At 40.5% G+C, this 16046-nt stretch overlaps 1 protein-coding gene across 8 annotated transcripts in view; it reads right to left on the bottom strand.

The window, feature by feature from the left end:
- Positions 1-16046, bottom strand: part of TENM2 (teneurin transmembrane protein 2) — a 1550877-nt gene that overhangs the window by 176754 nt on the left and 1358077 nt on the right. The gene's annotated exons all lie outside the window — the stretch shown is intronic.

The raw sequence follows: 16046 nt of genomic DNA on the forward strand, positions 1-16046 counted from the left end.
GTGTGCTCATTCCCTTGTTTCTACATTTGCTATTTTTTCTAGTGATTCCAACCTTCTTTCTTTCATGTTATGTTTTTGGCTTCAGAAATTCACTTGGATTTGTGCACATTTGGCTTATATTGATTTCCTGTGATTTCTCATGAAATGTTTATGAAACGCTGTGTAACTAGAAATGTCAGAGTTTGGGACATTAGTAAGGACGCCACAGCTTCATGTGGCTTGTGTTCTTAATTTAATGGCAACCTATAAACAACACATAAACAACAGATTATTTTAGACACAATGCTGCCATGGGGATGAAGCACAGCAGCGTGTGCCACATTCAGTGCCCCCTCACCCTTTGCGGTATCTTTAGTCCTGTTTGTGCATAAAAGATGATAATCTGTTCCTAAAATCCAGACATAGTTCTCAATAAAAGGCACAATGCACCAGCCAGGCAATTGTCCCTTATTAGTTTTTTTCTTGGTAGTGTTAGAAAAGAAATGTGACTTAGGTGAAGTCTTACATAAATAGAAACCCCTCAAGTTTTATGCTATTAAAGATTTAAACCTCACTTACAAAGAGAAGAAACAGCTACTGAAATGGCTGCGATTTAGTATCACACCAATATCAAAGATGTCTTCAGATTATATGTAGCCTAACTGCTTTGATCATGTCCTTCTCTGTTGAGGCCGCATTAAAAACTGGATTACTCTACATGGAGAATGAACATGGCAAAGTAATCTGGTGGCAAAGTTATGGCAACATTTAAACACGGACAATAAATATTTTATATATGCAGCAAAACAGTGTTGGCGGACAGTTGGTTATGCTCTACTTGTAGACCGTGGTTTTAGCCTTTTGTGCTGCTTTTTGGTTCATTTCTACATGGAAGTGGGTAAACTACCCCGTCATAGTGTCACACATCAATGTACCCGTCAGCAATGTTTTCTAGAGAAAGGATCAATATCAAATCCTATAATGACTTGTGAGTCTTAACCAGTGCTAACCGCTGTTGTGGCTCAAACACTGGTTTCTGATTATGTAAGCATTGGTGCATCTGAAAAAGAAAAACTGTAGCAGCATCCTCTATATATGCCAGTCTCTCGTCACCTAGTTTATTTCAGCAGATCCCATATAAAAATAATTTGGACACTACTATGTTAAAAATTTTAATTGAGGATAGGCCATCAATAGTTTGAAGCTGGATATCCCTTTAAGAAGGTCACTTAAAATAAAATATTGGTTGATCAATTACAATATTGACCTAAAGTTTCAATAAGATGTCAGCGTAAAATAATGGAAAGTCTTAATGAAAATGTATCATTTAAACGGCATAGAACAACTAGGAGCTTCCAGATAGGAGTTAAATGTCCCATTTCTCTATTAGATCTTGCAAAACAAATGGAGTAATTTAAAACAATGTGCTTTCTCATGTCCACCTAATGTCTCCAGTGCTGGTGAAAACATATCGCTTCTAGCATTCTTTTTCATAGTGTCTGGTTTGTTCTATAACAAGAATCACTCCACCGCCCGTGTACGAGTGGATCCAGGTAGTGCGACCGATCTACTGAGCATGCATGCCCACCAATGCTGGATATAAAGGTTGATGTTCTAAGATAGAATTCAAAAGAACAGCAAGGACCCCATAAGATTTATGTAACAGCAATATCTACGAATGTCACTAATATACACTAAATGGGGTACTGCTAGGGAAAAGTGATATAGAAAAAGACTTGGAGGTACTAGTGGATTGTAGACTTAACTGGAGCAACCAATGCCAGTCAGCTGCTGCAAAAGCAAATAAAGTTTTGGGGTGCATTAAAAGAGGTATAGGGGCGAGAGACAAGAACATTTTTCTTCCACTATATAAGGCACTTGTCAGGCCCCACATCGAATACTGTGAACAGTTATAGACACCAGTACTCAGGAAAGACATTGCAGTGCTTGAGGGGGTTTTAAAGAAGGGCAACTAAATTAATAAATGGAATGAGAGGACTTGAATACCCAGAGAGGCTATCAAAATTGGGATTATTTACCCTGGAAAAAAGGCGGTTAAGGGATGACCAAATAACTATGTATAAGTACATGAGGGGACAATACAAGGATCTCTCCCATGATCTGTTTATACCCAGGACTGCGACGGTAACAAGAGGGCATTCTCTACGTCTAGAAGAAAGCAGGTTTCATCACCAACACAGAAGGGGGTTCTTTACTGTAAGAGCAGTAAGACTGTGGAACTCTCTGCCTGAGGATGTGGTGATGGCAAAATCGATAAAGGGGTTTAAGAGACATGTCTTTTTAGAGCACTACGACATTACAGGATATAGACATTAAATAGCCAAAAGTAGTGTAGTTGATCTGGTTATCTTCCAACTGCCATCTTGGAGTCAGGTAGGAACTTTCAAAAAGTTGATCCAGGGAGTACTCTGACTTCTATTATGGAGTCGGGAAGGAATTTTTTACCCCCAAAATGAGTTAACTTGGCTTCTGCCTCATTGTTTTTTTTTGCCTTCCTCTGGATCAACATGGGGGGGGGGATAGAAACAGGATGAACTAGATGGACATTTGTCTTTTTTCAGCCTGGTATACTATGTTACATAAAGATGCATTGTTTAAAAATTATTCCTATTAAAAAATTGTTACGTTTTGCAAGATCTAAAAGAGAAATTTAGTATTTAATAGGACAGGCAGCCACTTTCAGAAATGCACTGCAGTCATCATGTTTCTTGGGTATCTACACTACTCTTTGTCAACATTTGAAGTATGCTTTCACATTTGTACCAAATTCCCTGATTTTACTTCACCCACTTTTTACTTCCACTGAATAAGAGGAAAGTAATTCAGCGTAGACCCCTCTCAACAGTATTTGTGTATGCCGATATATTCCTATGTAAGTAGAAGCCTAGAATTGCGATGTGGGATGTGTTTTCTGGTGCTTATAGGAAAAGTCCTCCTACACACAGGAAGCGTAAAGATTTCCTTCACTTTGGGTTTCATGGTAGTGTTAACCCCTTCATCAGGTCTTTGGGTATACAGGTAGATTTAGTTATACACCATTAAAAGGAAGTAGTTAAATGGGGTCAATGGGTCAGCAATAAATGGAAATTAACATCACAACACTGAAAACAAATGTATATGACAAGTGTATATCCTGCAGTGTATAAAGTGGACATTTATAAATGAAATATTCCATAATTTAAAGTATAAATACCACTTTAAAAGTACATACAACTTGTAAAAGGAACTGGCATCAGCAAAACAATGAATGAATGAATAAAGCAGGAAGTGATATCAACAATGGCATGATTGAATGGATAAATAAGGATTAAAAAAGAAACGGAAGAGCCATGAGAAATGCCATGATTGAACGCATTGAATGGATAAATAAAGACAGAGGGAGAGAAAAACACCAGCAGGAAATTATATCAGCAAAGAATTGATAAATAAGGGGGAGATGACAAAGAGGGAAAACAAGAAATATATATACATATACAGCATATGTACACACAGAGAAACTACCGGAGATCTACCAGGACTGTAAAGACTAAGATATATGGATAAGTAAAGTATCTCCACAGCAGGACACAGTAGATGTATGGCTACATGTGAAATGATACATTTTTGCTGCATCATTTTTTTGTTCTTTTACATCTTACTGAAACTGTAGGTCAATATTAGCTTTGATCAACTCTTTTAATAATTTCCCAAGGCCGACTGGAAATTGGTGTTTAAATTTCACACCTGAACTCGGGGTTCCGCTTTCCTGGTTTGTTTAGGGAGCAGAGAAGAGGAATCCCCTTGGTTGAGCTGCTGTGTCTCAGGACAGAACCGAACAGCGCCGTAAAGACTCCACTGACTATAATGGGGTCTGTTCAGTTTCTGCTCCGCTGCCCGGCTTTTGGATGGAAGAAAAACCGGCATTAAGAAGAGGAGTAGCCAAACTTCTCACTATGAGGCTGCCTACATACGGGCAAGTGCAGCAAGCAGAAGTTGGCAGGAGGGTAGCTTGAGCGGTTACACCAATTTTAATTGTGTCACGGTGGTTGCTACTCTGCCTAGGAATGACGGCTCGTGCAGTCGATGGATTACAAAAGAGCCCTCATCGGGGCAGTCAGTAATTAGGGTATGTCCGTTGTGACGCCAGTGCCTCTTAGGGTTGTTCGACAATGAAATAAACAGTCCCAAGCGCTTTAGTGAAACTTGAGGCACACAGTTTACTTGTAGCTTGGAAAACAGGTCAAAGTCCAATACAGGTAGCTATTTACAATTGCTTCCAAATTCTTGCTGGGAAGCAGAAAATGAGGTTATCTAGCAGCTAGTCTTAGAAGATTATTCATGGAGGAATAGAGGGAACAAAATAGTCTCTCTTATAGACACTCTGACATCTGAATGAATGGGGACAGATTAAACTCACAATTGTGGTGGCTGCTTTCCTACCCGCTGGCAGGCAAACCTTTCCTGGTTAGGTTCCTTCAGGACAGGGTTGCTGAAGGCCGTAGATGACTCCCTCTCTCTCCTGCCATCTCCCCCTTCTTCCCCCTGAACAACTCCATGGCTAGGCCTCCAGGCCTACGCAGGCAAGCCCAAGGCCTGGGGCTAGCCTACTCACCTCACTCTCCCATTGCTCTTCTTTCTCCTCTCCCTCCTTTTTTTTCTTCTTCTTCCCCTATTCCACCCTCAAACTGTCTTTTTAAACCAATCCCTCTGACCAATCCAGGCGAAAGAGGAAGTCTACTTGACCAATCCTGGTATGAACTGAGAGATGATTGAGAAGACAGAGTAGGTTAGGGTGAATTGTGCTCAGTCATACCCAGGTTAGACAGAGAAGACAGCAGACATTGAACTTTGAGTGACGCAGAAAAAGCCAATGCACACAAGTTAATACAATTGACAGTACACACAGACATACACTCACATTCAAGAGGAGGTAGCTAAAAAAGTGCTGTGGGGGCGCTAACTTTGGCCACTACACTAGCGCGATACCAGGCTGAGAAACTCAGCCCGATATTGTGCTTGCCAACATGTGCTTTATCTGTGTAGAAGCAATGTGCTTTTCAGGCAAAAAGGTCTTGCATCAGACCTGTGAAATCCCGATCCTCTCACACAAGTTTCATGAACGATAGAGGATTGGGAGTGTTTCCCATTGATTTCAATTGTAAACCTCCCATCGCACCCGCATGCACATTGCACGGTATGCAAGGCATTAAAACCCTCATTGAAATCAATAGGCGGTATGATCCGAGGAACGCGATTAGAGCATGCCATGATTGTACATTGCTCGTGTATATGACTCAATTCAAAGGAAGAGGGTTTGTATTTGTTGGAGATTTGTGTGTCTCACAATGCACAAATCTCACGCAATTTTCTCGGCTGTGTGAAACCGGCCTGAGATCAGATTCTAAAATGTACATCTTATACACTCGTTATGTAGTATACATTTGTGGTTTGTGTTTTTGATGTTGTGATATTTATTTCCATTTACTGCTGACCCGTTGACCTCTTTTGACTACTTTCCTTTAATTGCATATAAAGGAGTTAATCAACTCCTGTTTACCATGTGTGATGAAGGAGTTAATTGTATATCAAAATACATAGTCCGTTGAACAACACTGTGCAGCGCACCCCCCAACTGCTCTTTTTGGTTTCTACTTGCATTGGAGTCATAGCTGGAAACCCGGGGGACAGCAGCAACCTTGACTGTCCAACCTCTTCTACATGTCTACACCAGAGTTGCCCCTATGCTAGCACAACTCCACCAGTTGAATACCCATTTGGCATTTTGACTAGTGCAGCTATTTTAGTCCAGACGCTATTACTGTATGGTGTGCCACTCGTTATTTATTTCTTTCACAATACCCGAACACTTCTGTGGCAATGCTTTCTGAAAAAAGTGATGTGAAAGAAGATTACAACTAGCACTTTCCTTGAGGTTTTAATACATTTCCGCTTTTATAGGCTTTTTAAATTGATTCATGCATCTATGTTTTCTGAACTGTGGTCTAATTGTATTTGTTCACTTGTTTTTACAAATAGGAATTTCTACTGGTGAGTTATAATGGACTTCTAACTTAACCCCATTCACTTGTAGAGGAGCCAGGCCATCTGGCGCTGAATGGGGTTAATAGACGACAGCAGTTTGCAGAAACCAACAGCATTCACACTTTTCTTTCTGCCTTAAAATATTTAGTTACTTAGGAGGATAAAAGCTTCAAACAACAGTAACGCAGCAGTTTTGAATTCATTCCCAGTGCTAAGAGAAAATATTGCAGCCAAAAGCACAGAATTGACATTTCCTATTCATAATGGTTTGATCCCCGATGCGATTTGGACACCAGCAACCATTAGTTAACCCCTTTCTTAACAACCTACTCAAATATGTTCTAAAAACACAGCTTATGGTCCTAAAATGATGGGACTAAGGAAGGGTCTTTACATTCTCCCAGTTACCCGAAGTAAATGCTAACCTAGTGGGTCCCATCACTTTACAATAAGCCATGGTGCAAAGTCTCAAACTTCATTGGACAGTAGGCTATATAGCTCCAGGCTTAATTGTAGAAGTCTGAAAGGTGTTTTAAATTTAATAAAATATGTCTTATCATGTTCTACACAGGGTGTCTCAAAAGTGTGGAAACACCCATTTAGAATGGAAACTGTTGGTGATCCAACGTTGCATACAAGGGCAAAACCTGTTAGGCCAGGTCACCAAAAATGACAGCCATTTTGAATGCCACAATTTTGGATTCAACACCATATATCAGACTGGCAGAGAATTTCACCAGAAAACCAATGGTGTGCTTCACTTTAACATCGCTTTATTCATTCTCACGTTAGCACAGTGATTTGTCCTAATTACAGGCAATGTGAATGAGGTTATCTAAAGCAGAATGTGTTGAGATCGTCTTCTTTTAGGTGTTACAGCATCTGCAATTTGCAAGGATGCCATTTATGCATAGACAAAACTTGCTGAACAGAGGCACTGCTAACTCCACATACTTAAGACAGACGATGAGTGCTACGCTGTAGGATCTTGCTGAACGAGGCCAGAACAGTGGTTGCTGATGCCTCAGCAAATATTTGCCCATATGCATGAGGTTTTAGGGTGGTTTCACATCCATTTGGGGAGCAGGAAAGGGGAATCCCTGAGGCCAAACGGTTCCATCTCTGGTTGGAACCAAACAGTGCCGGACGGACCCCATTGACAATAATAGGGCCTGCCTACTTTTCACGCAACTGCTGGCTTCTAAATGCAAGAAAAAGTGCTGCATGGAGAACTTTTTTCCATTATATTTAGCTGGATCTGCGAAAAAACCTCTGTCCAGAGGCTCCGACACAGATGTGAAACCAGCCTGCTACACACAGCTAGTGTGATGTAAACAAGAAAAAGCTAAAACAAATTATTAATTATATCTATAACATGTATAAACATTATTCCCTATATCCATTTCCATACCATATGAGTTATGTAACTATATTATTGCATTAAGTCGCACTAAGCTAGTGTAACTAACCCCCCCCCCCCCCTCAACAAAAAATATAAAACCCTTTTTCATTAAAAATACATTTACAGTTTTCATAGTTCACCATAAAAAAAATACATATACTACATTGCCATAATCATTATGGCCCGCGGGGGGGAAAAAATGGTAGAATTACTCGTTACATTCTTCTCCATGCAGAAATCATATACTTAATCAAATTATATGCCCCCAAAATGGTGGCATTGAAACCTACAACTCGCCATCCAGACCTCACAGAGATGCAATGCTGGAAAACTAAAATAATCCTGACTTCTGGAGTGTGATGATTGCACGTGCAGTATATAAACTGCAAAGATGCATTGGCTTTTTTTTTTATCCTGGTCTTTCGGCCAGCAAATTAGGAAGGAATACATGTACTATGCATTGCAAGACTTGGAAAAACCCAACCCTGCAGCACACAGCCGCTGCATGTACTCAGAGCACACGGTGTAAATAAAATATTACACATGATTGCAAGTCATCTGAAGTCAAGGAAACATCATCACAGATTAAGGGCCTTGTTATCATTTCTTCAGGGAACGGCAGAAAGTAGCTTGGTAAAGACTGTTCCTGTAGTGTCTTGCCATCATCTATTCTGCTCCTGCCTAATACAGCAAGTTAAGAAGACACTTTTGGGTTTAGTGTTTCGGCCTCCCGGGAGTTTAGGGGACAAGGCAAACGTGTTTTCATTGCACTTTATGTTCTGCTTCTTACTTGACCTGCCGTGACATTTTTAACTACAAACTGTTAGACTTTGCGGTGAAGTGCAGAAAACACGTCTGTGCAGTATGGCAAGGAATCATTTTGGGGAAGAATTCTCAAATCCCACAGCACAAGACATTATCATAGACAAAATTGACAAGTGAAAGAGTAAATCGTTTACGGCAGAATATTGCTAGACTAAACAACCTCTGTGCATCAATGCTCACACCGGAAATCAGCATGATAGTTTAGAATAGTCATGTCAAGCTTATATAGAGGCTCCATTTGTATGGTGCTTCATGCGACTGCCCTACAAATAGCTCCTCTAGTGGCTGCCAGGGACATAGCTAAAGGCTTTTGGGCTCTGGTGCAAGGGTTTATCTTGACCCCCCCCCCCCCCCTCACACACAACTTTTCTTAACCCCTTAACGCAAAGGCATAACTTGAAGCTCTTGGGTCCCAATGCAAAGCCTGTAACAGGGCCCCTAACTATAATGCTTTATTCATAGTACTGGGCTCCGTATGTGGACTTATGGGCCCCCTAAGGGCTCATGTCCACGGGCAAAAGAAGAATTAAAATCCGCAGCAGATTTTAACTCTTCTTCTGCCCGCGGATCCGCACCCCATAGGGATGCAGTGACCACCCGCGGGGTAGATAAATACCCGCGGATGGTCAATAAAAGTGATTTTTTTAAAAATGGAGCATGAAAAAATCTGGACCATGCTCCATTTTCATGCGGGTCTCCCGCGGGGACGGCTCCCGCGGGCTTCTATTGAAGCCTATGGAAGCCGTCCGGATCCGCGGGAGACAAAAATCAGATTTTACTCACCCGCTCCGTTTCTTCTCTTCGCCGCCGCATCATCTTCTCTCAGTCGCGGCCGGATCATTTTGCTTCGGGACGGCGCATGCGCGGGGCACGTCACCGACGTCATCCTGCGCATCCACCGGGCCGAAGAAAGAAGATCCGGCCGCGACGCAGAGAAGCTGACGCCGCATCGAAGGAAGTATCCGGAGCGTGCGAGAGGTAAGTTTATTCTGATTTATTCTTATTTTCAGCCCTCTTGTCCGCGGGGCAGGAGGGACCCGCTGCAGATTCTCCCTGGAGAATCCGTAGCGGGCCTGATTTTCCCCGTGGACATGAGGCCTAAGGCTCCTGGGCCGGGTGCAACTACATTCCTTGCATCCCCTATAGTTACGCCAGTGGATGCTGCTGGAGACCTTACTCGTGTCCAGTCGTTCCTTACACTGCTTAGTATTCATTGGTGAAGCTTTCATTATTCCCACTCTGCTTTATAACAAATAATGATCATGGGCCATTGGGGGGGGGGGGGTTACTTACGTTTTATAAAGGGTGGCTGCGAGAATTAGCCTTAATAGAGAGATATGCTATTCATCTTTATCTATGTCATAGTATTGTAGTCATGAGTATTATGGACATTTTGCTTACTACTCATTAATTTTTGAGTATGGTAAACTCTCTTTTGTAATATATGTTTATGGGAATGTTGGGTAATTAAAATTATTTACCCCCTTATGGTATCTATATACAGATGTATTCACATGGATGAGTACAATATAGGTCTTTGAAAAATTGACCGAATTACCTGCAATTTAACAGTTATTTTCATGTTTGTATGATGTATTTTTGCAATAAAAAGGTGCGATTTGCATCCTTTTTCATGCGTGAAAAAGAAAAAAAAATTCACATGTGGTTCCACTAGCAAAATAGTTTAAAAAGAATTGCACCTGAATCCAACTCACATGCCATGCAAGTGGGATCTGTTTTTGGAACACTCTTTTAGAAAATAATGGGGGATTCTAGATGAATTACCCAAAAATAAGACATGCCGTGATTTTTCAAACTCAAACTATTCGTTCGAGTGAAAAATTATTTGTGTGCCCAAACCCATTCAAATAAATGGGTGCTTTTCCCATGCGAGTGTGAGAGAAGCCATATTGTGTGACCTGTAGAGGATTCTCCAAGCTGCTCGTATTTTAAATCTTAATTTAGGGAACAAGAATATACCGGTAGCGCTCCATTATGTCAATACGAGTTCTGTCCATCTCAGGATCAGATAGAACCCACCAAGGAACCCTAAGGCTAAGTGTACACAACATTTAAGCAGTGTGCTCAACATATAACTAGGAAACCATAGGCCCTCCATTCACCTTACTTGCCCAAAAGTGTGTCCCAACTGCATAGGAAAAGGCAAAGTTTTCCTAAACATAAGACAACGGTAAAGAAGTATACCACACAGTACATGTTCTTCTCCACAATAGAACCCTAATGGTGATGGATGCTACTATATGACATGCATCCCAGGCCTCTGTTGGACAGAATGTATACACCATGAGCATATACCTCTGATGGATTGCTCGAATGCTATCTGTACAGAGCCTTGGTTGGGTGAAAAGCCTTGTGTGGAAGTCAAATTGACTGTCATCCAGGTTTCCTACAACCAGGCACTAGTAGAGTAGCATTAACAATTACATTTATATATTCTATATAAGTTTTCTTATAGAAGAATACTCTCTTTAAAGGGGTTCTGTACTTTTATCATAAGTATTGGTGGCAGAATTATCGGTGTGTGATCAGTAGAGTTTGAAAGTTGAAAACTTTCAATTTCGTCTCAAAGTCAGGATAATGTTACACAAAAGTATGCGGTAAACGGATTATATGTTATAATCTTACTTACTGCAATATACTATATAAGGCTTTAACAAATAAAATAAAGCTTCAGTTTATACAGGCTTGTACTTTGGGAAATATATATGGTTATTTCCTTCACATCACAAAGGGAAAAGTTTCTTACACTTGCAACATTGCTATTATTTTTGGTCCATTCTTGTGAAGTTCTACATATTTATACACTTTCATATTCGCCGACTGCTCCGGCAACAACAATGAAGCCGGTTGTCTACTACCACAAAGTGTTTTAAATCACATCCCAATACAAAAGGCAAGTCTCCTCGCTATTGTCAGTTGATTGAGCTTCACTGTCTTAGCTGGAATAATTCTGAATATACAGAGGGATTAGCACAAACGCAATAATCCATGACATTGATTGGCAGTTTTTCAAAATTATAGCTCCCTACTTACAAAACTTGGTAAACCCAAAGCCTTTTAATATGCGCACCACAATAAAAGGAGAGAGGAGCAGTATGTTCAGGAGGGGGAAGACTTGCCATTAAACAAACAATGCTTGAGAAAGGCAGCCTTAGTCTCTCAATCAAACATCTGGGATTCAGAGAATGCTTTCTAGTAACCAATGAGACAGCACAACAGGATTCACTATAATCCCAGTTGTAAAATGTGGTCCACGCTCTGTAGAACAAACAGATTGCAAAGGGGAGCAATAAAACCAATTTGAAGTTTATTAGACTAAGTTAGGGGGCAATTCAGTTGGATAATATCTCTTCACACATGGCGGATTTAGTCAAAAGAACTTTAACTTGGGAAAAGACAAACTAAATTACAAATTCATATGCAATTAATGTGACCATTAAGGGAATATAGCACTGGCTTTAAACTTACAAGTATCTATCTTATAGGTTTTGATGCTTCAACACCTTAATTGTAATAAAACATCCCGCAGTGATTTTAGTGTCGAGAACCAAGTGTTTTCTTTAGGCTACAAAGGTGTTTTGGTGCAGTCAAAGTTTTAGTTATTGGACATCATTCTGGAATAGCCTAAAAGACACCTACATTCTCAACAAATATGATCAGCCATTTTGTGGGATGGACCAGTATTCAAGGCAAAACGCCTCATCAACATATAAATATCTCATGCATACTCAAAGCATTCAATAAAATGCAGTGATGTCATAGAAGCTGGATTTATACTGTGTTTTGGCCTACGTTCAGCTTTTCTGTCCTCAAAACTCAAACTCGTCTTCTACAGCCTTATGATGGTTGAACTTAGCAGCTCGACAGAGCAGGAGACAGGTATATTATATGAGCTACCCAAGCAAACTTAGGGCTCCTGCCCATAGACAATATTGCATTGCGTTACTCACGGCGGTAATCCGGCCGCGAGTAACGCAGTGCACACTTTCCATAGACTTAACTATGGAAAGCTCAGTCCCCTGTCCAGGAGTGAAGAATCATAGCGATTCTCTGCTCGCGGGACTCAAATCGCGGCATGCTGCAATTTGTCACGATTCTCCGCAGTGAGCCTATCTATCAGATAGTGATATGCCGCCTCGACCCTGGACAGGGGGCCTTAATTTCACTACCTTTACTATTTCCATAGCTTTTGCTTTTATGTTAGCTCTTTGCTGCAAAAGTAACAATCAGAATCCACCTTTAGTTCATTCTATCCACATCAGCCCCTCTCTCTTTCCTTCACCCATGTGCCGCTCACATGCACTATTCACTTTCATAAATCACCTTAAACCATTTGATTCCACTGTGCACCACAAAAACCACTCTCATAAATCACTCACCTATCTGCTTACCCTCTACTATCTGCAGGGGACATCTTTCCTAACCACTTTTGATCTCTGCTAATTTTAACTTCTTACCTGTAAAACCGGTTAACATTCATTGTATTCTTTCTTATGTCTCCTTTGATTGTGTACTCTGGAACTATTAGCTGGTTTGCAATAAACTGAGTACCATTCACAACTTCTTCATTATAAAATCTCTCAACTTCCTGGCTCTCACAGAAACATGGATTCAACAGTATAGCACTGCGTGCCTTGCTGGTCGAAACTGTGGTTGCCCACAGTTTTACCACACTCTCAGACCTGAGAACAGGCATGGTGGAAGAGTAAGCATTCTTCTTTCTCCATAATTCTCCAGGTTATCTCCCTTGTCCCCTCATTTAAATTACCCTCTTTTGAGGTTCAAATTCTCAGGCTCTCATCCATTCTTCTTGTGAGTGGCAGTTGTATACCATGCCCTGGGACCTCTCCACCAGTTTCTAAATCACTTTTTCCCCTGACTTCCCCATTTTCTATCTTGTAATATTCCAACTCTCATTATTGTTGACTTTAACTTCCCCATTGACCACCCAATCTCACTGTCTGCCTCTCTTCCTATCATTAATCTCCACCATAGGCCATTCAAAAATGAATGCTTCTTCAATTCACAAACACAGCAATTCACTTGACCTCGTCTTCTTCGAAGCTCTGTTCTAACTTCAACTTTTTAAACTCCTCTTTCTCAATTTCTGATGGCAACTATCTCTTCATTACTGTCATGTATTCTTGTCTCTCCCAGGATTCTCTTACCTATGACACACAAGAAAATCTACAAACTGGTAATCCTAAGCAATTCATAGCTCCCTACATCCATCTTTGTCCCCAGTCTCTTACCTCTCCTGTACTGATTTGGCTCCCAAACATTATAAAGGAACCCTCAAACGTGCCCTTGCCAAGGCAGCTTCCTAAAAACTGCAACCTTAGGCAGCATGCCTGCTGTCTTGGAGTCACTGGCGTAACTATAGAGGATGCAGGGGCTGCAGTTGCACCCAGCCCAGAAGGCCTCTCTTCTACATAAAGGGAGCCTAGTACTATGAATAAAGCATAAAAGCATTATAGTTGGGGGCTCTGTTACAGGTTTTGCATTGGGGCCCAGGAGCTTCAAGATACGCCTCTGCTTGGGGTCATATTTGACTCCAAACTTTCCTTCACTCTCTATATTAAATTACTTGCAGCTCAAAAACATCTCCAGAATCTGCCCTTTTCTTACTGTAGATTAGCAAAAACATTTATTGTTGTCTTGGTCCATGCTCTTCTAGACTACTATAACTCACTAATAATCTGTCCTCCCTCAGTGAACTCCCCCCTCTCCAATCGATCCTGAACACAGACAGGCTCATCTTTCTTGTCCAACTGCTACATTAATACCTCTAACCTCTCAACCATAAATATCGCCACAGTGCAGCATAGCCCTATATTTCCTCCCTCATCTGTCTATCACCCTACCCGTGCTCTCCACTAATGACTTTAGACTAAGTTCTACCACAGCCCGAACCTCACACTCCCATCTCCAAGACTTTTCCTGAGCCACTCCAGTTCCCTGGAATGTGCTTCCCATGAACAATCAGGTTAATTCTCAATACCCACAATGTCAAGTATACCCTGAAAACACATCTCTTTAGGGAGGCATACCATGTCTCCTAATCTAGCTCTTCCTTTCTTTACATGTAAATGGGCCTTAACCTATTTCTATAAGATGTCAAGACCATTGTGTAGAACAATCACTTGTACTTCTTGTGTCACCCCCATTTTCTCATAGATTGTAAGCGGGACCCTCACCTTCATTGTTCAAATTGGTTATTAGTTTTATACTGTATATTATGTCCAATTTTGTCTCTTTGTATATCCTCTAATTTGTAAAGTGGAATATATTGCGCGGTATAAAGAGGACTATTTATTTTAATTAGTCAAACAGAGTCCAAAAGGTATAAACTCTGGTCTCCGTTTGATGTGGTTTCTGTTCGTTTTAATTATTTCTGGAGGATGCAGTAGTATAGTTGGTAAACTGTTGTGTCCTTACAAAACAACAGGGAGAAGGACAGGAGTTCTTGCACGTCAATAATGTCTTCATCATAACTCGAAATGGCAGTTTTTGACAGTCAACCTTTGCTATACTGCTAGAAGACATTAATAGCTACTGTAAGTGGTGCAACGCATAAATTAACAATCTTCTGATATTTTTCCATCACATTAATGCTTCATCTTGCAAATCCTACCATTAACCCAGTATCTTGTTAGATCAAAAGAATGCAGAATATTCTGATGCGCTTTTCTTTGATCATTTTTCATTATTCACTTTACAAAGCCTAAAGTTATCAGAGTAGATGTATAAAATAATAATTAGATTTTGTCAGGAGTAAATTTCTTAATGTTAAGGTAAATTTAGAACTTTACCCATACCAAGCAATTATCCAGAATAATATGATTTCCACGTGTTTAGTTTTGCATAACGATTACTTTTATTAATAGTACCCAGTACATAGCTGCATTATTTCTTCAGTTCCAACTGTGACGGATTAAGCAGTAAGAAAGTGACGAGGCAAATTTTTACATCTTGCTTGGTCCCAGATTTAGCATAAAGGTCCTGGGACCCCAATTCAACATCTCTAACAGGACCCCAAACCTTGTATATTACTGGTGTCTTCCTAAGTAGCAGAGGGACCTTCGGACGTCTTTGGGCATTAGAGTTATGGTGTGACTACTATCTCTGAACCTACCAAAGCTACACACTTACACCCAATTCCACTTCCAAAGTTGGGGATTTAGAGATAAGCATTTAGAAATGCATAATATTAATCAGGAAACAAACTGGACTTTACTGTTAAATTATGGTGCTTTTAGACGAAACAACTATCGTTCAAGTTGAGTGAAAGTGAACGATAATCGTTTGGTCTAAATGCGAGCCAATGATTAAACAGCGAATGTAAAAAACTGAACAATGCTCATTTGAATGAGCCAACATAGTGTCTCCCTGTCTAAATGGACTTTATTAGAGAAACTACAGCGAACGAGCTAGCAGTGACATTACTCACCTAAAATTGGCTCGTCTAAGAGGACCCATGGTTGCCCATTGGACTTTACAATCTATTGCTTGACAAAAATGAACAAAATCTGTAGTGTGATTTACAAACCCTTTATAATACTGTAGAGTACTGCAGTGGTGCCGTTGGGAGCCCTCGGACACCAAAATGCATGGGCGACTGCAGTCTGTAGTTATGACCTTGTGTTAAATATAGGTGTCCCTGATTGAAGCAATGATTTTAAAAAAAAAGTTAAAAAAAAAAAAAAAGAAGTAAAAACAATGGATTTTCAAAAAAAATGCAATTTTAATGAAAGGGTTTAATTTTACCTTTGGAGAA

The sequence above is a fragment of the Eleutherodactylus coqui genome, chromosome 2, assembly GCF_035609145.1.
Source record: "Eleutherodactylus coqui strain aEleCoq1 chromosome 2, aEleCoq1.hap1, whole genome shotgun sequence".
NCBI lineage: Eukaryota > Metazoa > Chordata > Amphibia > Anura > Eleutherodactylidae > Eleutherodactylus > Eleutherodactylus coqui.